This window comes from Pinus tabuliformis, chromosome J (genome assembly GCF_031772625.1).
Source record: "Pinus tabuliformis cultivar Carrire ecotype Pingquan chromosome J, CPIR1, whole genome shotgun sequence".
NCBI lineage: Eukaryota > Viridiplantae > Streptophyta > Pinopsida > Pinales > Pinaceae > Pinus > Pinus tabuliformis.
In genome coordinates, this window is record NC_142295.1 from 657,913,124 (window position 1) to 657,936,742 (window position 23,619).

The following is a 23,619-nucleotide window of genomic DNA, read 5'->3' on the forward strand; positions in this document are numbered from 1 at the left end:
AGAGAAGCAACGTGTGATTCAGTGTTTGGAGGCTGCCATTAGACGAAGAACATCAGAGGTATGAGTCCAAGGATCGAATCCATGGTGGAAATTTATTCAAAACCCTAAGACTTGGGATTCCCGATGCATTCAAATTTGATCCTTTTTAAATTTTAGTCAGCTTAGTGTGAGTTTTGTTGATGATATTTTATGAATTCAGGGTATGCGACTAGAAATCTGCACCAACGACCGTGTTGGGCTTCTGTCGGAGGTGACTCGCATATTTAGAGAAAATGGGATGTCAGTTACAAAAGCAGAGGTGTCAACGCGGGGTGATAAGGTAGCTGATGTGTTCTATGTGACCTATACAGCTAGAAACCCTGTTGATGTCAAGATAGTAGAAGTTGTTCGCCAAGAAATTGGACTAACAATCTTGCAAGTAAAATACAACCATATGCATACAAAATCTCCTCCAAGGGAACCTGCCATCCGATTCTCCCTTGGTGATCTCTTCAAATCAAAGTCAGAGTGTTTTCTCTACAGTCTTGGATTGATAAAATCCTATTCTTGGATGTTGTATTTTGGGCCTCTTGCAATGGAATTAAGTAATTTCCTTTGAAGGTTGTATGTATGAACGATGGTTCTCTAAAAACCATCTTCGTTCGTCTGTTTTCCACTATGACAATTACCTTGCTAAAGACAGAAATTGGGTACAGCAATGCCAGGATCTAGAAAGCACAATACTACTGGGATTTGCCAAATATGATTTGTTGATCATCGAACAGAAGACCAGCAATGGAGAACTATTCACCACATTGGCCGAACATGGCCCTGTAATTTGATGACCCAGGAATTGCGAAATTGACCTCATCATAGAAAAGTGTGCAAAATTGGTAGAACTAAAAGAAGACAGCGCTAATTACAGTGGTGGTAGGAGAAAGGAACTAAATCCACCTAATCTAGAATTGCTTATACAAGTTGTACAAATTACAAGCTGATAAATAGTCTTTGTTCTACAGAATGACAACTCTTCAAACTAAACAGGTAAAGACCATTGATGAATCATAGTGTTAACATAGATTCTAGTGCTTGACATAGATTCTTAGCACTTCTTGGCCTTGTAGGAAGTAAAATACTCCTTTTAGCCATTGGAGGTTTCCTTTGAAAAGTAGAAGGCACGGTCCCAAGTCTATCTGCAAGAATTGGGCAGACTGATGGAGAAGGCGTTGGATACTACTGGACTTCTTGTTGAACGTCTGAATTTGAAAGGAGTGTGATTTGGTAGGAGATTGGTACAACACGAGGTGACAATTTGGGGCAATTGCTGGTATTTTTTGCTTTCCTTCATCGAATAGGAACTGCACCCCACCTTTTTGTTTAGAGATTCCTGGTCAGTGGTATGTTTTCGCTAGATCGGCTAATACAGTGCTTCCCCCTTCTTTCTTAAATCATTTGAATCCACTGGCACTTCTGATCACTTGCACTTCTTATACCGTTGTATTGATGATGTAAAATATGTAAATAATTGTATAGCAAATTCAATGGAGTTGGCCTCTGGATGATCATAGTTCATTGTTTGTGATCGACTTGACTGGGGTTTGGCCTCTGTATAGCTCTGTATCCTCTGTTTCTTTATCAGCCCATAATAATAAAATTTTATTAAAAATGTATGTGGTTCTTGTTTGTGCTATTGTTCTTTGTATTATGTTTGGCACTTTTTATGAAGTAACCGCGATGATGATACTTCAGGTATTTCGTGGCAATGTTGATTTGCTCTGTCTGATTTATAAGATTTCTGTTGTTATTTCACGAGAGGTTGCTATGCGCTGTATCATCTCCAAGTGCAGCCAAGGATAGTTAAGAACAAATCGTGAACTCGTATGGAAAATGAGCTTTCAAAGGATCTAAAGAAAGTGAATTCTCAAGGAATTTATGTCTTATTTTTAAAACTAGGGTTTTAAGTATATCACAATGTTCTTTAAATGTCCTCGAGTCAATGGTAATGGTTGTTAGAGAGCCGTGGACTTACAAGAATGAATAATAATGAATTTCAAGAAAATGTTGTGTTCAAAGATATCTTTACAGTGTTGAAGTACAAGTAAGCATTTCCTGACATAAAATGGATAACTAAATAATTTTAATGATAAGACAATCGGTATGATTTATATATGGCTTAAAATTAAAAGTAACTCATCTAAAATAGGAAAAACAATCAATGTTAATCATCTTAAATGCATTTGGATCTTCATCTCAGATACTTTGATTTTCAAAGCTTGGGGACCTATCTTAGATACTTTGACTTGCAAATCTTGGGGACCTATCTTAGATACTTCGACTTGCATAACTTGGGGACCTTGGACGAATCTAACCAATTAGTAACTTGACCTTCCATTGTGAATCAACAATATCCATATAAGGTCAAATTGTATGATGAAATTGATGTTTCAAAACTCATTTGTCAACACAACTAGTTTCGATCTGAGACGATACAAAATTTTGCCATTTGACGTAGATTCATCCAGAGCTGCAAGCTCCAAGCCAGTGTCGTGCAAATTTAGAAGGAGATCCCCAATTACCATTGGAGCGTCACTTACCTCTTCCTCTGACTCAAATTGGCAGCCTCCAAACAATGAATCATGATTAGATAAGCCATTGCTTGTAGTCAATCATGCATCGATTCATTTGACTATGAATTGGCTCTGGATAATACAAATGTATTGCCTGCATTCCAAATTGTGGTCAAGGAGATTTACACTAATGTGAGCAAGAAAATGCTGAATTCAAATTCCTATAAGTCTCAAGTGTCTCTCAACAGATTTAATATTATGGATGTATATGGAGATGGGGATGGAGTGGAACCACCCAAGACAAAGAATTCTTGCTGCTGAGGATTCAGAGAAAAAGCTCCTTTGTTTCTGGGCCTTCTTCAAATAATTGTCTGTGTGTCCTTAATTGGAAGAACAAATATGCAGCATAAGCTATCAGCATGATGATGTTGCTGACTCTAGACAATTGTAATGTTGATACAGCTGCTTCACTATATGCCATAGATTGTTGAAGGGCCAAGGGTAGCATGAGACACAGTGAAGCCATCATGAGAAGACTGGAGTCGATTCCAGAAATAACCTATGTCATATAGCAATACGACACCCATGGTTAGGCCCTAATGAATGAATATCATGAGCAGGTAGGACTTGTTTTGGTGGCCTAGGTTGTTAAAGAAAAACTAAAAATAGATCACATGCCTTGTCAAACCGTTGTTCTTTTTTCATGTTGGCAATTCCTCCACAAAAGAGAGATGTGCCAAGCAGAAAAAGTAAGTTGGAAAGCACAGAGCCTAGTAGAGAATACTTGACCACATTGGTCTTGCCATGGTAAAGTGCAAACACTGCAATGAGCATCTCTGTTGCATTTCCACATGTGGCGTTGAGCAGCCCACCAACTATAGGAGAATTAACTAACAATATATTTGCATCAGTTACTTCAAAATGTCAAACACTTTCTCATATATATCAATTAGCTCATATCTTGTTGATGAGCCCCAATTTTTGGTAACAATTTGGGCTCATTTGGCCTACTTGCCTTGCTCAACCCTTCATCTTTTATCACTTATGCATCATTTCTTAGTATATTCGTGTTATTTGTAGGAAGAAGGGTAGGCATTATTCCTATGTGACTAATACATGATGATTTCAGGTTTTTGACATTAAATGGAGCAAAGACCACGCAAATGGAGACAAAGAGACAGCAAAGGTGGCATTGCGGGTTTATAGGGAGGTTGTCCACAGTCTTGAATGACCTCCCTCGTAATATCCACCCCAACTCCGAGCTCCAACAACTATCCCCACCGAGCTGAAAGGCAGCCAACGGATTCTACAGGAACAGCAGTTCACTTTCAGTTGGACAGCCAAGCTCCACTAATTTAGGAAGCCAGCTTGATCCTCATCATGTATAAATATTGAGGCCGTAGCCTTTCATAGGAGCTTTTTGAACTTTTGAACTACTGTTGCAATTTCTAAGCACGAGCTACAGCTCGGTTTTTGCTTTTTGTAAGCCAGTTTTGGCATGTTGTTAGACTCATGATTATCTAATAAAGGCAGGCAGATTTGGATCCAATCCTGAGTTCTTAAGAGGAGCTATAGCTCTCAGGTTAGGGCCCAACCTGAGAGCAATAGACCTCCTTTTCCTTGTATTGTTACTTGTCTTTCCTTTCAGCACTTCATTTCTTTGCTTTGACATGCATTTGGAAAACACAGTCTGTTGATTTAATTTCTTTAATGTGATTGAGTAGGATTAGTTTACGGTTAAAGTGCTTTCAGTAGCTTAGATTAGAGTAGGAGGATTAGCATTCATTAGAGCTCCAAGAAAAGGTTGATAGTGCACTCACTGCCATCTCTGTTTAGAGATTGGGGGTGTAGACCGTACCAACCACCAAAAAACGCAGTCTTATACGTTCATGCAAGCTGCAACACAATCATTTCAGTCATAGAACCATCCATGCATTCCGATCTTGAGCAGTACTTCTTCGTTTCAACACCATGCACGATTTCTCTCTGAAGTTTACATTGTTGTTCGTTGGTTTAATAACACAGTTAAAATAGGTTGATGGAATTCTCGGTTTTGTGCAAGACATAGAGGATTTGTTCCATTTACACTGCGCAGCATTGTTCTATTATCTTCTTCTTCTTCTCAACCATGCCTAAAGTCACCTACTCATCCTCTGTTCAGCTCGTTTGCCTTCCAACCCTTCTACTTCTCATGTAGCTCCATCTTTTTGACTTTTCATTGCTTCCACCCTTCTATCCACCAACCAACTTTACCCACTCTTTCTCCATCTGATATCTCTGTCCCTGAGCCATCACAAGCTCCCTTTTCATCCTACCTATCCACCCATACAGCTCCTCGACTCCTCCATCACCCAAAACTCCAATTGTAGAACATCCTGTAAAAGTTAGCAGACTTCCTGTAGAAATCCCGAGCTTCCTGTAGGATCCCCTGCAGACATCCTGTAGAAGCCTGCAAACTCGGTTGCCAAGCACCTGAATGTTGTGGAATTATGTGGAATGATTTTAGGAATCCCCTAGAACCTCTCCTAGCCCTCCTGACCTTTTCCAAGCCTTCCTTCCCTTCGAACTACCCCTGCACAGTCAAAACCCAATAAGAAACAAAATCATAATAACTCCAACCACCTAAGCAAAAATATAAAAACAATGTTCTCTTCAATAGAAGTAGTTTAAATTCATGCATCTCATATCACTAGAAGTAATGGCATCATTTTTAGGAGTTACATTCCCATCGTTGCATTGTAAGGATTAAGCTAGTCAGATTAGGGTTTACTAGGGTTTCCATGTTTGGTTGGCTTTCAGTTCATTCTTGCAAAGTAGGTTAATTTCCTTTGAGATAGTCCTTGTTCATCATTTAGAAAGCTTCTTCTGAGAACATATAGAAGTTGGCTTGAGCCGTAGTGGACTTGTGCTAGCTGACCAAGTGACAGTTGCGACAAGAGCTAGTACTTGTGCATACAGCACCGTCGCTTCCAAGTTTGTTACGAACTACCGGGTTGATAAAATTAGAGAAGGAAGCCCCAGGAGTTGTAGCATTATTGCTACAATACTGGAGCCCACCACTTGTATCCACAAATATGAGTACATAGTCCATATACATATAAGAATCTCACTTGTTGGTCCAGTGTAGAATGCAATTTGTCTACAACAATTTACAACAAAACATCAGATTGTAGAACCAACAAACATAATATTTTATGAAGTCACTGCACTGCAGTGACCATTCCAAGTGTATACACAATTGCAGTACAAGGTATAGATTACACGTAACCTATGTACATATACCATGCAAATTTTCACTTACTCGATGACAAAGCCTATACGTTCAGCAAGATGTGCAAGGCCAATCAAACTTATGATGAACACCCAAACCTACAAACAAAAGAATGTGGAAAATGATGCCAGAAAAACTTACAGAAAATGTCAGAAATGATAAACTTTCAAGTAGCATGAACCCTCCGTCCTTTCTAATGATAAACTTACAGAAATGATGCTACTTTCAATAAAGAGCTTGAAAGGCAACTTGTTATTGTTAGATTGTTTACAATAGATGGGTTGGAGCTTCCATTTCTGGTTGCTTTGTTTCTTCCACTCAAAGAGGATGAGTTCATTTCCATCACGTATTCCTCCAACATGGCTATCTACAGCTTTCGCATCCATATTCAAATTAATGTTGTTCACAGGCCTAAGACATTGATACCTATTTCCAACATCTGCACTTAAGGTCCATAGAACAGACTGCTCTGCCTTGTTATGATTATAATCTGCCAAGTATATCTGTTCAAAAACATTCAACAAAAACTATGGATTAGGGGACCACCGTTGTAAATAGCTCTGTTGCAGCCCATAATGCCCAGGACCCTGGCATTCTGAAACCCTGAGTTAAGGTGTTTTATAGCATTGCAGTGAATAAGACTACTCTACATATCCAGAGGAAAGGCTATATTAAACAATGAAACTAAAAGGAAAAGGGAAATAGAAAGTTTTACCTGGTCCCATTCTTTATCCCCGTGTTTCAGAGCATGTCTGGTGGCCTTGTTCACCAAGGAAAACGCTGGGAAGCCAGCCTCATCCTTGACTCGAAGACCCCGTGAATCTACTTTGATCCATCACTGACAAAAGGTTCCATCAAACAGGGGAATAAGGATAGTGATCAATCATCAATTATTAGATGAACAAATGCTTTCAGCGAGCTTCAAATAAAGTAGCTCAAACTGATGAACATACCTGATGAGGATCATGTGGGTTTTCTAGCGCAAGCACTGCAACATCACCACGAGAAGCCAAGAAAAACTCTGGGTTGGCTTCACAATGGATCTTAACCGTATGTCCTTGTGGCTTGACATTAGCCTGTGGTGGATAGAATGAAGTCTCCTCAATTCAAAATCATTATCATCGACCCTTGCTTTCAAAAAATCCCATTCACATTTCAATATTCTTCCACACACTATGCCTTATGGCGTTTCCTTTGCAACATTAGGTGCAAATGTTAGTTTAAGAATTTCAAACACAATCAAATTATTATGCATATTTAGTATGCCAATATGACAAGTAGATATATATGGCCCAACCAAATATCAAAGTATTTTGGAGTGAGCAATAATGCTAAAAGTCCTACAATTTTGGTTCTTCAAGACCCAAATAAAATAGAATTCCACCCTTGCATAAAAAAAAAAAGGTGTCCCTCGGCAGTAAAACAAGAGTATTTACATTTATAATCTACTCATATGTACATTGAATTCCACCATTACATAACATAACATAAAAGGTGTCCCTCGACTGTAAAAAGAGAAGAAACATTTTAAATTGTTCGGAGGCACACCCCATACCTGAATTCTGGTTTGGCATTTGCATCATTTACCACATAATTTTCTCTACACGAGCAAGGACCCACGGGGGCACTGTAGTTGGCCGCTGGGTATGTGTATGGGTTGGGTATGCCTTCAACTTTCCCTTGAACGACACGAGTACAATGATTGTACCGATAGCTATGGAGTACAGGATGGGGTTTCGGCTGCGAAAGTTTCCCTATAATCAACGTCAGTGTCAGTCGATTGGTGAGGACGGGTTTTTGGCTGCGAAATTGTCTATAATGAATGTCAATGTCAGTGGATGTAAATGGCGATGAAGAGGTTGGTACCGGGAAAATAATGATTAGCTCAATGTTTCCTAATCAAATTGACTTGTAATATGGATCTTTTATTCTTATTTTTATCCAACTAGCATACGCTGGAGCACGGGAAGGGAAGGTTTTTATCCCAATAGCATATCTGGGAGTAGGGGAAGGGAAGGGAAGAGGAAGAGGCTAAATTTTGATTATATGTAAATGTATTGAATGTGAAATTAATCAAATCTTCTCCCTGAATTTATAAAATTATGTTATGGATAAAAATACATAAAATACTATAATTTGTCTTGGTCAATAATAAATTATCAATTCTTAATAAGTAAATCAATCATATAGTTATGCTTTGGAAAGAACTAATAAATTGAGATGTCTACATATCCCAATTTTACTCCCACATAAATAATGGTGGGAAGTAACACCTGGTAAGAATTTATTTACATCTTATTCCTATCCTTTTTTATGTAACGCCTTGATTTTTTAAGAAGATAATCATTTATTTGAGTAAATAAGTGACTTCTTCCATTTTTTCCTTATCTTTATCTTTCATTTTAAATATTTCATTTCATTTCCAGTTAGATTCCATCATCGATTTTTCTAGCTTGGCATTTAATTATGTAATATTAACCATTTTTTATAAACTCAAAGCACTTCATACCTCCCATAGATTAAATTTTGGTTATTACTTTTATCGTTGAGTTTCACACTAGGCAGCTAGGTGAATAAAGGAATCAACAAATGAATAAATGTGTGACAAAATCTCCATCCGACAGTTGATCTATTTTGAATATATTTTCTAATGATAGATGCACCCGGTGCTCTCTGAACAAGAGTTTTATCGATAAATTTAAAGGTAAAAACCACACATACTTTAAAAGTTTAATGAAGAGACCATTATCCATACTAATCACCACCATGTGCAGTACTAAGAGTAAGCTCCAACAAGTAAGACACTTTAAATGGATGGGATTCCTACTCTAATTTATTCTAGTGATTTAAATGGATGGGATTCCTACTCTAATTTATTCTAGTGATTTAAATGGATGGGATTCCTACACCCATTTAATGTAGTGATTAAATATAAAGGTTTTATCAATAAGTTTTCCTATATGTTATCAACATTTGTAACGCTAAAAATCATAACTTTGGGAGCTTACTCTAAAAGGTCAAGAAGAATAAGAAGACATTGATTATCATATCCAAGATGAGATATTCTACAAGATGAGAAACCTTCTATACTAAAGGAAGAAAGAGAATAATTGGTAAAGCTATGATATTTCAAAGGTTTCTACATAATTTGGTGTTGGGATCACTATGGTTATCTTATAGAGGTGTGTTTATTATCCCAACATGCAATATGAATTAGCTAGCTTTATCAAAGGTTATATATTATGTTGTACCACCAAGCCTCGTAAAGAAGGACTATACAATGTATTTTGAGTCCCTGTAAGGCCATGGAAAGTATATCCGTGGACTTTGTTGCATGTTTTCCGAGTACAATGTGAAAGCATGATTACATGTATGTGGTGGTCAATAGATTTAGTAAGATATGAATTTTGATGGCTTGTAAGAAGAATATCAAAGGAAAATAAGTTGCAAGCTTGTTCTTTGAAAGGTATGGATGCACTTTAGATTCCAAGGAGCATCATTTATGACACAAATACTAGAATGTAATGTCCCTTTTTCTGGGCATTGGCAACGGAGAACATCTCAATAACATAGGCTACAAATGAAAATTAATTGCAATCTATGAGGAAATTAATTAACTAAAAGTGACTAAGAAAATACAATATTATAAAGTCACTTTACTAAGAGAAAAGGTGATGATCCAGATTTAAACAGGAACGCAACAAATTACAGAGATAACCATATACACAAAGATGCAGTGGAAATAATACTTCATTTCATTAATGGAAAATACTGAAATATGCTTACAACCATAAATGGAAATAAACCAGCTAGGGCGATGGTAGCTTATCTCTAAGAAGAGATGTGGTGGCTACATGCCTCTGAACTATGTTACAATGAGGCTCGAAGGCCTATTTAGTATTGAGAAACAATGGGAAACCCTTCACATCCCAAAACCTAACCCTAGAATATGAAACACCACATTATGGGCCCCATTTGGGTAAATTGGTATTTCAATTTCCCGGGGTCGTAACTTTGGCATACGATATTCGTTTGAAGCCTACAATAGCTCGTTAGAAAGATTTATCCGAGAACTACCACTTTGGGACGGGAAACACTAGTCCATGGACCCATGTTGCCCCCAGATTTCCCAAAAAACGTCGTTTAGGGCCTCAAAATGGCTCCGGAAGTTCAGGACCCAAAAAACTGCTAAAAATAGTAAATTGTGCTACAATTTAGGAAACTGAAAAAGCTGAAAGAGATAGTTGTGGGGGTCCAAATGGGATAGGTGGGTGGCCACCAACATCCACCTGGATCATTCCTCCCCCCTTAAGAAGCAATGGTCCCCATTGCATTGAGTTCCTCCCTGAGAAGAGGAAGTTGTCGCTGATCTGGGTCTCTGGTGAGCTGTTTTGCAATCTCTGATGTGTTCAGAAATGGTGGGAAGCATGGTCGATGACAGTCCACATTGAACACTCAGTGCCAGTGAAGGAATGGAGGAATGTTGTGCTTCAAAGCATTGTTTCCCGTAGCCTTGGTACTAGTGTAAGGACCATGTCGAAGTGGTATGAGTTTCTGATGGGTTCTAATAAGGCGTTCTCTCTGCAGATGTAACCAAACTTTGTTGCACACCTGAAACTTGTGTGGTGCCCTTGTGGGTGAGGAGAAGTTGTTCATGTGTTCTGTCATGACCGTATCCATTTACTGCTGCTGCTGCGTGGACGAACCCTTTGCGGGGGTCATGGATGTAGCAACGAACTTCCCCTTACTTTGGGAGCGAACAAGACAGATGAATTTCCTAGTCTGGGAGATGAGCTTGCTAACTTTCTTAGTAGAGATCAAAGAGGTGGCGATAGGTGGGGCTAACTCCGGTATCCTGTATAATGAATTATCCAAAGAAATAATGACAGTGCGAGGCCTTGACTCATACACAGCATGTCGCCTCCACAAGTATGGATGGCCTAATAGTACATCACAAACATCCAGAGGTGTAACATCACACAATACCTCGTCTGTGAAGGACTTGATGTTGTAGGGAAGGCGGCACTGCTCGCGAACTTTGAGATCTCGTCCTTCATGAAGCCACCCAATACTGTACGGTTACGGGTGTGGTATAGTCGGTAGGCCCAACCGCTTCATGACCTCTGCTAAAATGAGGTTCTTTTGGCTACCACTGTTGACAATGAATTGCAGCGGTGAACCATTCACCCACATTTGTGAGTGGAAAAGACGCTCCCCTTCCCCTGGATTTTTGAGCTCATTTTTCTAGATCTTGGTGGTGGCAATAGTGGCATTGGGATCCGCATCAATGATCTGCTTCCCTTTGCCATTCCCCTTGTCGAGTTCTGGCTGATGGTCAGAACATGCATCTGATTCGAAAGCCTTCAACTCGGCCACCAGCGACTGCTTGGTCCGACACTCACTTGAGTTATGAGTGGGACTCTTGTGGAACTCACACCACTTTCCTGTGTCCTTCTTCTGCTTCGTGGTGTTGTTCTTTTCTTGCAGCTTCAATGGGTTGTCTTGGGTCACCCCGCCTTGGCTTTATCCTTTGGGCTTCAGATTTAGAGATCCAAAGTCTCGCTTCTTTTGTTTTAACTTTTGGTCGATTTTGATAGCATATTGGTACGTCGTGCCTAGCGAGGAGATGTTTAGGAACTCCATCTCTTCCTGGATGTATCTGTGTAGGCAACCAGGGTATTTGAGTACCAGATGCAACTCAGAATCTTTGATACCCAACTGTGTGCAAAGGGTATGAAAAATGTTGGTTAACTTTGGCACATCTTGGTCCCTTCCCTGCCGCAGTGTGGTCCATTTGATGTATTTGTCCTCATAGCTTTTGACAGGGTAGTACTTCTCCTTGACAGCATCCCGGAATGAATCCCAAGTGGGTGTGGCTGAAAATAGTGAGCCAGTACTTTCATTCTTCTGCTCGCAATAGGTTTCCCACCAGTCCTTGACTTGGGGGGCTGCTTTGAGAAGAGCGAACACAATCTTTTCCCGACTCGAAAATTCATGAACAGAAAAATAACTCTCTAGCAGATTTAACCATTTGTCTACGGCATATGCATCTATTTGACCCTCGAATATGGGGATTTAAAAATTAACTTGTACCTTAAATGGTGTGGTGTTTCCATAGTAGCTGTTGGAAGCCGATGCGTCACCTCTGGGTAGCCGTTGAAGGATCTGCACAAAGCTATCCATCATCGCATTCCTTTGCCGCTCGAGGGCTTCTTCAAGCAAGATTTGGATAGGATCTCTTGCCCCCTTGTCTTTCTTCACATCTGCCATGGGAGGCCGTCGGGATTTGCGACGCTGGTCTTACGAAGGTTCGACCAGTTCAATCCCTAACTCCTTATATCCCGACCTCGTTGGGGACATGTGATGCAGGAAAGTGTTCCCTCTGTGGACAGAGGCAACCCCTCTATCCCTGGAGTGGTTCTAGTCACAAACAAGGAAAAATAAACAACAATTTTCCTTAAATAGTTCAAGTTGGAGGCCTACCTCAACCGGTGGTCGATGGAGTTCCATTGTGCTGCTCCAACTTCTGCTTCCTTCTCCTAATGAGTGATCAACCTGAAACAATGCAAAGGAAATACAACAAAGCACATAATCGGAACAACAATGATCTGTTTACCCACAAAGTCAAGAAGTCATGAGCTATCTAATGCATTGCATACAAGACATAGTAAAACACCATTGATTGCATTAAATATGAAATAAGAGTAAGCTTACAACCGAAGTCTTGACATCGCAAGCCTTCTCAGGAGGGTTCAGCCAGCATGTTCCTCAAGCATTCACTCTTGAAAGTGGATCTCCCAATACACAAGTCTTTCTCACTCACAAGTTTTACACAAGATCAAAAGCACTTCACAACCTTCCTCAAGCTCTCAACAAACCCACACTTGTCACCCTCACACCAGCTATCTAGCAAACTCACAATACTATCAGCAACACTCCAAAGACTAAGGATTCCAAAACTAGCATCCCATAGCAATGGTGAGAGTTTAAATAGGAGAAGGAGTCTCCATGAATGGTGGGAGGATGAGCTTATCTCCAAGGAAGGTAGCACAAATGACGGAATGACCATGACAGAGAAAGGAGGGCGACATAAACAAGGCCAACAACCAGGTTTGGAGTCATCTGGAAGGCCGACTGTTGGAACAAACTCGCCCAAACTGGATCATCGCGGGAACATAACTGGTCTGCCACGCTGACATCACTATTACATAACGGAGATAGTCATGTCATCGCGGGAAACTACAATCAATAGTTGCGCTGGCACATGAAATTCGACCATCGCAGGAATCACGTGTACTTCCGCGATGACAGCGCTTTTGGACTATTTTGGAGCGCTCATCAGCGCGTTTATTTGGCCAACAGACGTGATGAGGTAGAAAATTTGGCAAAGTGGGTCATTTGGCAACATCAGAGAGCATGAGCATGAATGATTTTGGACTCATGACACAGTAGGAAGACTGGGATGAAGGCAGTGACAAATTACTGTGTAACAGATGCCCCTTAAAGTATGAAGCCCGAGAGAGGGAGGGGTGAAATGCTTTACGAAACAGACTGAGCTAGAACACCATCCAGAAGAACCTACACGCAAGTACAACTGATATCTTTGATGATGAATTACATGTAGTCTAGGCATGGGCGCAGCCATCCAAAAGACAACGAAATAGGTCTGTGGTATGGACGCAGCGATCCAGCTAATGAGACCATGATGATGATAAAGGTATGGTCGCAGCCATCCATCAATGAGTCATGTAATCATAAAACCAATCCACGCAGCACGAACATATGTAACCTGAGTTCGGGGTCTTGAACCCATCCTATCATAGTACAAATCCTAACATGCGAATAGATGTGTTGAGGTCGAGCATGATAGCACATCGTTTGATTACCGGTCAATGATGAAAACCGTTAACAAGCGCGAGAGAAACCACCAATAATGCCAATGGCTCTCAAGTTACTGTCCAGCACAATCCACGAAGTGTGAAAAAGGAGTTGAAGTCGAACACCCGTGGAATAACCCAATCGAAGACCAATGATGAAAGTTGACCGTCGGGTGCAAAGAACTTTCCATTGAGGCATGCAAGCTCTAAGGTACCAAAAGGGATCTCTAGTTCAATCTCCTGGATAATGAGCTGATGTCGACAGGAGACGACCCGTCGCAGGAGGGACATAATGTTTCCCCCATCAACGACACGAGATAAGGAACAAGAGGTAGGTGGCGAAACAGTGTCAGAGGAGAAGGCGAAGGTGTAAACTGCATAAGGATTATACTCTTGAACATGTCGGCGACACGACTCCAGAGGGGGGGTTGGTAGCATTCAGGCATCAATGGATCAAAGGCTCGAAGGAGACGGCATGAATCGAATGGAATGAGGCTAGAATGACAACCCAACCTGCGGAAGGCCAAATGACGACGTATGGATGTCCCAACCTGACAAGAAGCAAAAGTGTCGATGTTTAAGAGTGACTAGCTGCCATAGACAATCAATGATAAACCTGTTGTTGTCCAACCTAGTAATATTTTAATGAGCCCTAGGAAGGAGAAGCTCGAGTCTCATCATGGTGACGAGTCTAATGTCGTCAGGGTTTAACGAGTCCGACATAGGTAAAACTTAAAGTCTTTTTCATGTTTAGAGAGTTTGAAAAAGACACGGAAAAGAAAACTCCAGGGGGGTCCTTTTTCGTAGATTTGTGTCTCTCAAGCCCGAAAAAGTATAAAACAATACTCGAAAGAACCGCCCGACCATTATGATCGAGGAGTACTTTTCGTAACTAGTGACTTTGACCCGAAAAAGTAGAAAAGCGGTCAGAAGCACGTCGTTTCGTAACCAATAACGAGCTTGAAACGACAAAGGCCCGGCAATCTTTTTGTGTTTAAACGGTCGGAAAAGAGCTTAAAGGCAACCGCCTCTTGTTTCTTTTAACGAGTCAAGAGGGAAAACTCGGCAATCTTTTCGTCTTTAAATGGTCAGAAAAGAGCTGAAAGTAGACCTCCATTTTTATTCTCTTTAACGAGTCAAAAAGGGAAAAATACTCGGCAATCTTTTCATTTTTTACGAGTCAGAAAAGGGCTTAAAGGTGACTCGTCCTAGAGGAATGAGTGGTATAAAGGGTAGCAACTGGTTCCGGCAATGGTGGAACTGCTCAAAACATGTAATGGTCAAGAGGCTGGCTAATAAAACCACTCATCGCTGCAGTTCCTCAAGAAAGGATAAACAACCAAGTGAAAGCATATGATCAGCCAAAGAGATGGTGGCGATGGAATGAAACAACCAAGGCTCATCTAGCAAAATTAGCGGATAAACGGAAATCACGAGATGTAAATTGGGTATGGGTTCATTTTTTCACAAGCTTGAACCATGGAGAACTCTGCTTGGATTCGGTTTCATGTTTACACAAGCTTGAAATGAAAAACTATGCTTGTTATAAGTTCACATGCCCCCAGCATAATGATGCAAATCGAGGTACATGCCCCCCAAACTTCATTGCATTCAACAAGGTGGATGGAATGAAGGTTCACATTTGAGATCTTGGAAAGACTCGACTTGGATTTTACGAGATCTTAATCAAAGACTTGATTTGGAAAAGGAGTTGTTTCATTTTTTAATGAGGTTGACACAGTAAAAAAGAACTATCCTCATAACCCTTGTTTCATTTTTTAACGAGGTTGACATAAGATCAAGAAATTTCCTCAAGACTCCTTGTTTCATTTTTTAATGAGCTTGACACAAGACAAGGAACTATGCTCGTGCACCTTGTTTCATTTTTTAACAAGGTCGACACAAGAAAAGAACTATCCTCAGCACACCTTGTTTCATTTTTTAACGAGGTTGACACAGGAACAAACTATCCTCATACCCTTGTTTCATTTTTTAACGAGGTTGAGACAGGAACAAACTATCCTCGTAACTCCTGTTCATGGGCCACACAAGAACATGGCTCCCAAGAGGTCTTCGCGGGATGGAAGAAACGCACTCTGGGAGGAATACATGTCATGATGCACCAATGACAGATCGGGTTCCAATGCCCCTAGTACATTATGTACGAGACCATCTGCATGATCGTCAGCAGAGGTGGAGACGGAACGGGTAGCCACATAATTGACCTGTGGCAAGGAAGGTACTGCTTGAGAGCAAGAACCGAAAGGGGATGATTGCTGCGCAGGAGGCACCAGGGGACAAAAGAATGATAATTGATCTATGGTCACAATTCTTCCCTTGTGTGGGAAACAAACCACATGGAAAGGGGAAGAAACGAGGGCCCCCATGGCATAAATATAGTCACGGCCAAGGAGAAGACTGAAATTTGCACCTTGGAAAACCATGACGTCTAGACAAACAGTTTTGCCCCCCAAAGTAATAGGAAACTTTGGGAGGATCCCGAGAGGTTCACAGGGTTCTTCGTCGAATGCTAATAGATTTTCTGTGACCGGCACAAGCGATGGGGAACCTAAAGCTTGCCAAGTAGTGGAAGGCATAAGACTAACAAACGCACCCTCATCCAGAACAATGCCAGGTACTGCCTTATCGTAGGCGTGTACTGTAATCTCGAAAGGCACATAGGATGGAAGGTGAAAAATAGTCAAGTGACTCCAATCGAAAGTGACAGCCAAACTAGTTGGTGGGGGGATCGTATGATTGCCCCCCTACCCGATAGGTACCGAAGGACTTTCGGGATCAACTAGGAGAGGAGAGTCGGTTTCGGACACTGGAGAATCTAATGAGATGAGAAGAGCATGAGCATGATGCTCTTCTGAGACAGAGTGATCAAAAAGGGGTGAACCCAAGTTGACACTCTTTCCGACCAATGGTTGGTCTGGAACAGGCTTAGCACAGCCGGGCTCAGAAGGAGGAGGACGGACAAGAGAAGAATCTAAGTCAATCTCTTTATCAATGGAGGGAGGGTCTAAAAAGAGCCGCTGATAACCAATGGGAAGTTGGGGTGAAGAAGCTGTAAGACTTTCCAAAATGGAGGAAGCTTTATCCATGAGCGGACAAAGGTGAAGGGGATGGATGCCTTCACATAGTCTACAGGGGAATCGAATCTTCCCGTCCTTCTTATTGTTGCCAGTTGAAAGGATAGCATCGCCTTGAGCTTCAGAGGACGATGAGGGACGATCTGGATCGTGAGACCATACTTCTAAGATCCTAGGAATGCCAGGACAATCATGAAGAAGATGGTCACCCTTGCACAATTTACAAGGAAACTTAACCTTCCGCGGAGGAGCAGAAGGTGTTCCGATCTGAGATGGACTTGGTGTAGTAACTGGACAGGTGGCCTCGTGCTTATCAGACTTCTTCTTCTTCGTCGTCTTCTTCTTCTTCTTCTTAGTCTCCTGGTTACTAGATGTGAAACTTTCACCAAGCGAAGGAGGAGAGGAGGAGGAAGAAACAGGGGAAGAAGGCGCAGGCTCAACCTTGGAATCAACATGTCGTGGTTCGGATGAAGTAGACAGTGGAACAGGAGTCATGACACTCGGGACCACTGAGGTTGAAAACAACCATACGGGCAAACCGATGGTTAACCCAGGCAAAGACAATGTTGCCATATACGGAGCACCGGCATTTCCAAATGAAGGAAACGGACCAGGATTTCCATCTGGGGGAAAACCTTGGCCGGTAGACTCGGGGAACGTTGCCATCGAGAAAGAACCCTACTCAAGCTAACGCAAACAAGATCTAACAGGGTAAATGTGAATTGTGGCCGAATAAATTTTAAGACACAGGAACAAAACTTGACCTTTTCATCTTTAAAGAGTTGAGAAAAGGACAAAAGATGACTCTAGTCACCTTCGAATATTTAATGAGCCTGAAGTGACAAGTGCTCAGATGGACCTTTTCTTTTAGGGAGTCTGAAAAGGAACGAAAGTGACTACTCTGGAGAACTAGGCAAAAGGTTTACCAGACAAATCCGTAAAACTGCATATACACCTTGGCAGTCATATGAAAACCAAGGACTTTCCGTACGGCAGTCAATCTTCCCGAATGCTGTGTTCGGTGCATTACAGCTTGTAAGGCGGCAGACACGGCTTCCTATGGATAAAGGATGATAACCTAGTGGGGTCTCCCCATATACTCGATGATACGTGGGAGCACAATTCCGTACTAGACCACTATTGAGTCACAGAAGGAGGAATCATCCAACCTTGAGTGGAAACAAAAGTGACTAGGTTTAACGACGTCGGAGCACGTCTCTAGCCTAGACCTCTAAATGTGTGCGTTATGTTCCAATGCATTGTTAGATTTATTCAGTTCATTTTAAAGTTGATCTTGGATTATGTCTCAGTTTTCGGGCCTTACCGTATGTATATAACAAATCCTAGGATGCAGCTAGAATGAATGAAATATCCTTTTTCTTCAATGAACACCTACCTACGGGAGGGTAGAGAGATCATTCCCAAACCAAGACAAGCGAATGCAAACACTAACAAACACAATGCATCAATACACTAATCTCACGATGCATTGATACTACTAATGAAAGATTTAAAATTTTCTTTCCAATTTCTCAAACATGAAAATTCGTAATGCAAATGTACTTTCACTTTTGTATGCTAAATGAATGCAAACTTTTTGATTTTTCTTTTTTAAAAGACAAACAAGCAAGCGTGAACTGATCGATCCAAACAATTGTGATCTATGCTTGGTAGTGAAGAAATCGAATCAACATAAAAAATTGGTTCAATAATCGACACTAAAAATCAACCAGCAAGAAAACAAGCAGTGAAAAAGCCTCAAGCAAATCAATAAGAGGTTTGTGGATGAACCTTGAACAGACAAGTAACCTAAGCAAGATTGATGAATTCAGGAGGTAAAGTTATAAAAACAACTTTTCAGGAATCATCGCAAGTTGTACACTGACAACCCGAGATGATCGCAAATTTTACATAGACAACCCAAGATGTCATCACAAATTTTACACAGACAACCCGAGATGATCGCGGAAAAACACCTATTTTCCACGATGATGCGATTTCAAGAGTCATCGCGGGAATTAAGCTAGCAACCCAAGATCATCACAGGTAAAAAGATACAAAGGCGATGACATCGTGACTGTTAGGGTTTTTTCCGCGATGATGCAAAAAACAATGACAAATGAACAAAAATTCCTGAACCAAAACCAGTCAACCCTTCAATCAAATAGAGGTATTTCCCATATCAACTCAGGAAACTCAAAAGACTGATAATTAATCCCCAAAATTCAAGAGAGACCAAATCAAAAAATCAAGACAAGAGTAAACAAGAAAAGAACAAAGGCCAAGCTCCCCAGTGGAGTCGCCAATTTGTTTTGCAGGAAAGTGTTCCCTCTGCAGACAAAGGCAACCCCTCTAGCCCTAGAGTGGGTCTAGTCATAAACAAGGACAAATCAACAACAATTTTCCTTAAATAGTTCAAGTTGGATGCCTACCTCAACCCGTGGTCGATGGAGTTCCGTTGCGCTGCTCCAGCTTCCGCTTCCTTCTCCTAATGAGTGATCAACCTAAAACAATGCAAAGGAAATACAACAAAGCACGTAACCGGAACAACAATGATCTATTTACCCACAAAGTCATGAGCTATCTAATACATTGCATACAAGACATAGGAAAACATCATTGATTGCATTAAATATGAAATAAGAGTAAGCTTACAACCAAAGTCTTATCGTCGCAAGCCTTCTCAGGAGGGTTCAGCTAGCATGTTCCTCAAGCATTCACTCTTGAAAGTGGATCTCCCAATACACAAGTCTCTCTCACTCACAAGTTTTACACAAGATCAAAAGCACTTCACAACCTTCCTAAAGCTCTCAACAAACCCACACTTGTCACCCTCACACCAGCTATCTAGCAAACTCACAATACTATCAGCAACACTCCAAAGACTAAGGATTCCAAAACTAGCAGCCCATAGCAATGGTGAGAGTTTAAATAGGAGAAGGAGTCTCCATGAATGGTAGGAGGATGAGCTTATCTCCAAGGAAGGTAGCACAAATGACGGAACAGTCATGCTAGACAAAGGAGGGCGACATAAACAAGGCCAAAAACCAGGTCTGGAGTCATCTGGAAGGCCGACTATTGGAACAAACTCGCCCAAACTAGATCATCGTGGGAACATTACTGGTCTACCGCGCTGACATCGCTATTACATAACGGAGATATTCATGTCATCGCGGGAAACTACAATCAATAGTTGCGCTGGCACATGAAATTCGACCATCGCGGGAATCACGTGTACTTCCGCAATGGCAATGCTTTTGGACTGTTTTGGAGCCATCATCAGCGCGTTTATTTGGCCAACAGACGCGATGAGGCAGAAACTTTGGCAAAGTGGGTCATTTGGCAACATCAGAGAGCATGAGCATGAATGATTTTGGACTCATGACACAATAGGAAGATTGGGATGAAGGCAGTGACAAATTACTATGTAACAGGACATGCAAAGAAAACTAGAGAAAAAGCAGACCGCTCTGATACCACTGATCCAGATTTAAACAGGAACGCAACAAATTACAGAGATAACCATATACACAAAGATGCAGCGAAAATAATAGTTCATTTCATTAATGGAAAACACTGAAATATGCTTACAACCAGAAATGGAAATAAACCAGCTAGGGCGATGGTAGCTTATCTCTGAGAAGAGATGTGGTGGCTACATGTCTCTAAATTGTGTTACAATGAGGCTTGAAGGCCTATTTAGTATTGAGAAAAAATGGAAAACCCTTCACATCCCAAAACCTAACCCTAGAAGATGAAACGCCACATTGTGGGCCCCATTTGGGTAAATTGGTACATCAATTTCCGGGGTCGTAACTTTGGCATACGATCTCTGTTTGACGCGTACAATAGCTCATTAGAAATATCTATCCGAGCACTACCACTTTGGGAAGGGCAACATCGATCAGTCCATAGACCCATGTTGCCCTCAGATTTCCCAAAAAACGTCGTTTAGGGCCTCAAAACGGCTCCGGAAGTTCAGGACCCAAAAAATTGCTAAAAATAGTAAATTGTGCTACAATTTAGGAAATTGAAAAAGCTGAAAGAGATAGTTGTGGGGGTCCAAATAGGATAGGTGGGTGGCCACCAACATCCACCTGGATCATTCCTCCCCCCTTAGGAAGCAATGGTCCCCATTGTGTTGAGTTCCTCCCTGAGATGAGGAAGTTGTCACTGATCTAGGTCTCTAGTGAGCTGTTATGCAATATCTGATGTGTTCAGAAATGGTGGGAAGCATGGTCGACGACGGTCCACATTGAACACTCAGTGCAAGTGAAGGAATGGAGGAATGTTGTGCTTCAAAGCATTATTTCCCGTAGCCTTGGTACTGGTGTAAGGACCATGTCGGAGTGGTCTGAGTTTCTGATGGGTTCTAGTAAGGCATTCTCTATGCAGATGTAACCAAACTTTGTCGCCCACCTGAAACTTGTATGGTACCCCTGTGGGTGAGGAGAAGTTGTTCCTGTGTTCTGTCATGACTGTGTCCCTTTGCTGTGTAGAAATTTTGAATAATATGACACTTATTCACAGAGATTATCCTGATTATACACTATTTGCGGAATGCATGCATAATACATAACCTCCTCTACTATTGATCATCAATTTGCAGTATTCAGAAACAATCGCATGTGCACATTGAAGCATCAATCACACATATCAACACAGTATATCACGGGGAAAGCATACATCTGAAAATCCCCAACTATCTGTATATTATATTGATTTAGAACATGTAACAATACATAGTACAATACTCCTCACAAGTACTCAGTACTATCTCCACCTGCTACACACAAACTAGCTCAGATCTGAATCAATCACAGGTTCAAATATCCTCCGCTGTTTTCCTGCCTCCACTGCGCAATCTTGCATGAGAATAGATGAGAATGGCTGATCCAAACTCGTATTTCCTTGGCTGAACCACGCAATCCTCATTGGCAATACTCAATCCATTGATTGTACAAATCTCATGCACAACTATAGTCACAACTAACAGTTGTCTTGCCCTTTCACTCACCTCTAACACCTGTCTCCACTGAACTGTCCATGCACTGAGTTAACTGATGTATTATTTAGTTGATTTATGAGTTAATAATTAGTGAATTAATTAATAATTAATTCACATCACTCATCACTAGTGTATTATGAAGTTAGACTAAATACAACTAGTTCAACCAAGTGAAACTGAACACAACTCCATCAACTCCTCAATCAACTCCACCAAACTCAACCACTTGAGTTCTAACTGAATTCCATCATGCAATAGCTCAACTGACTCATAAGAAAAGCGTATTTCCTTCTGACAGTTGCATGTGCCACATCTGTAGCTCGAACTAAATTGCTCCAAGAGGATAAGATAATGTTTATAGCCCAAATATTATTAAGAGATAATAATATTCGACTGTTCTATTTTTAGCCTGGCAGTCTAAAAATAGACTGCACCCATATGTCTAAAAATAGAAATCCATCTATTTTTACCAACATGACCAATCATCCTCAAATAGCATCCTGCAACTCATAGACCATGATACATATGTCTAAAAATAGACTTTGCGCCAAAAATAGCCTGCGGGCCCACTTAGTGAAGGCGATTCCTTTCCACTAAGCTCCATCATCTTGTTGCATTTTCAACACTCCCTCTCAACAAGATATGGATTATCTGCAACCCCTATACTGCAACTCTGGAATGTTCTACATGCAACACATTTGCCCGGTCCACTTGCTCAACACTTGGAACAAAAACACTCCCAACTGACCACTCTGTTTGGCTAGGAACATACTCTGATGCTGAAGCTCTACCTGCTGCTGACAAGTGCTCCCTCTCTGACATCTACGCTACTGCAACATCTCCATGCATCTCGCACCATTGTACACCTCTCTGTGCCACCTAGCATTGTGCAAAACACTTGTGCCTCTCGCATTGCTACATCCTGCTAGCTATGCGTTGTCCTGGGATTCCCTACACTATCGCTCTCTCTACTGCTCCATCTGCATCTGTCTCTACCCAATCAGTCAGTTCCTGCTACTCCACATTGGGGCTCCCGTAGCAAGGTCTCATCCAAGAGGTTGGGTACCTCAAGGATCCTGCCTCTCCTCCTTGGGATGATCACTCTATATCGCCCCACCTCCTACCTGGAGGTATGGCTACATGTGATCCCTCGGCCCACTTGGCTCGACGTTTCCCCATACTGGAGGTCTCTGCATGAGTATATGTCTCTACTCGATCTCCTCTCAACTTCCCTTGTTGTGGCTGCTCCACAACCTCCTGAAGCTGTTGTACCAATCCTGGCTCCTCCACAATCATCTGAGACTTCTTTTGGCTCTGCATGTTGAGAGGTAATATATGCTCCCTCTCAGCCACCAAGTCTCCATCAGTTGCCTCACTGCTCAAGGCTTTGCATGCATCTTGAACCTTAAGAGCATACATGTTCTTGACCCGTGAACCAATCTGTTTCACCTATCTAGTGATGATGTGTCTAAGGAAAACCTTTCCCTTACTGAAGACTACATCATAGCCTCTGTCTTCCAGCATCGCGATCGACACCAAGTTTCTCTTCAGTCCTGGTACATACTTGACATCGGTCAAGGTAAGGCAAGCTCCATGCTCCCTCTAAAAAATAACCATGCCTACACCTGAGACACTATACTTCTCATCATTACCCATCGCTATGAGTATCTAGAGATCTTTCTCCTCCAAAGTACTGAACAAACTCTTGTCACTGGTCATGTGGAAAGAAGCTCCACTGTCAAGAAACCAACCACTTCCCACCATGGATGAAACCATGCATGCGAAGAGTGTGAAATCCAACTCAAACTGTGAAGCAAGTGCC

At 41.3% G+C, this 23,619-nt stretch overlaps 1 pseudogene; it reads right to left on the reverse strand.

Annotated features, from left to right (window-relative positions):
- Positions 1 to 5,843: 5,843 nt before the first annotated feature.
- LOC149228616 (ricin B-like lectin R40G3) overlaps positions 5,844 to 23,619 on the reverse strand; it is a 34,997-nt pseudogene continuing 17,221 nt past the window's right edge.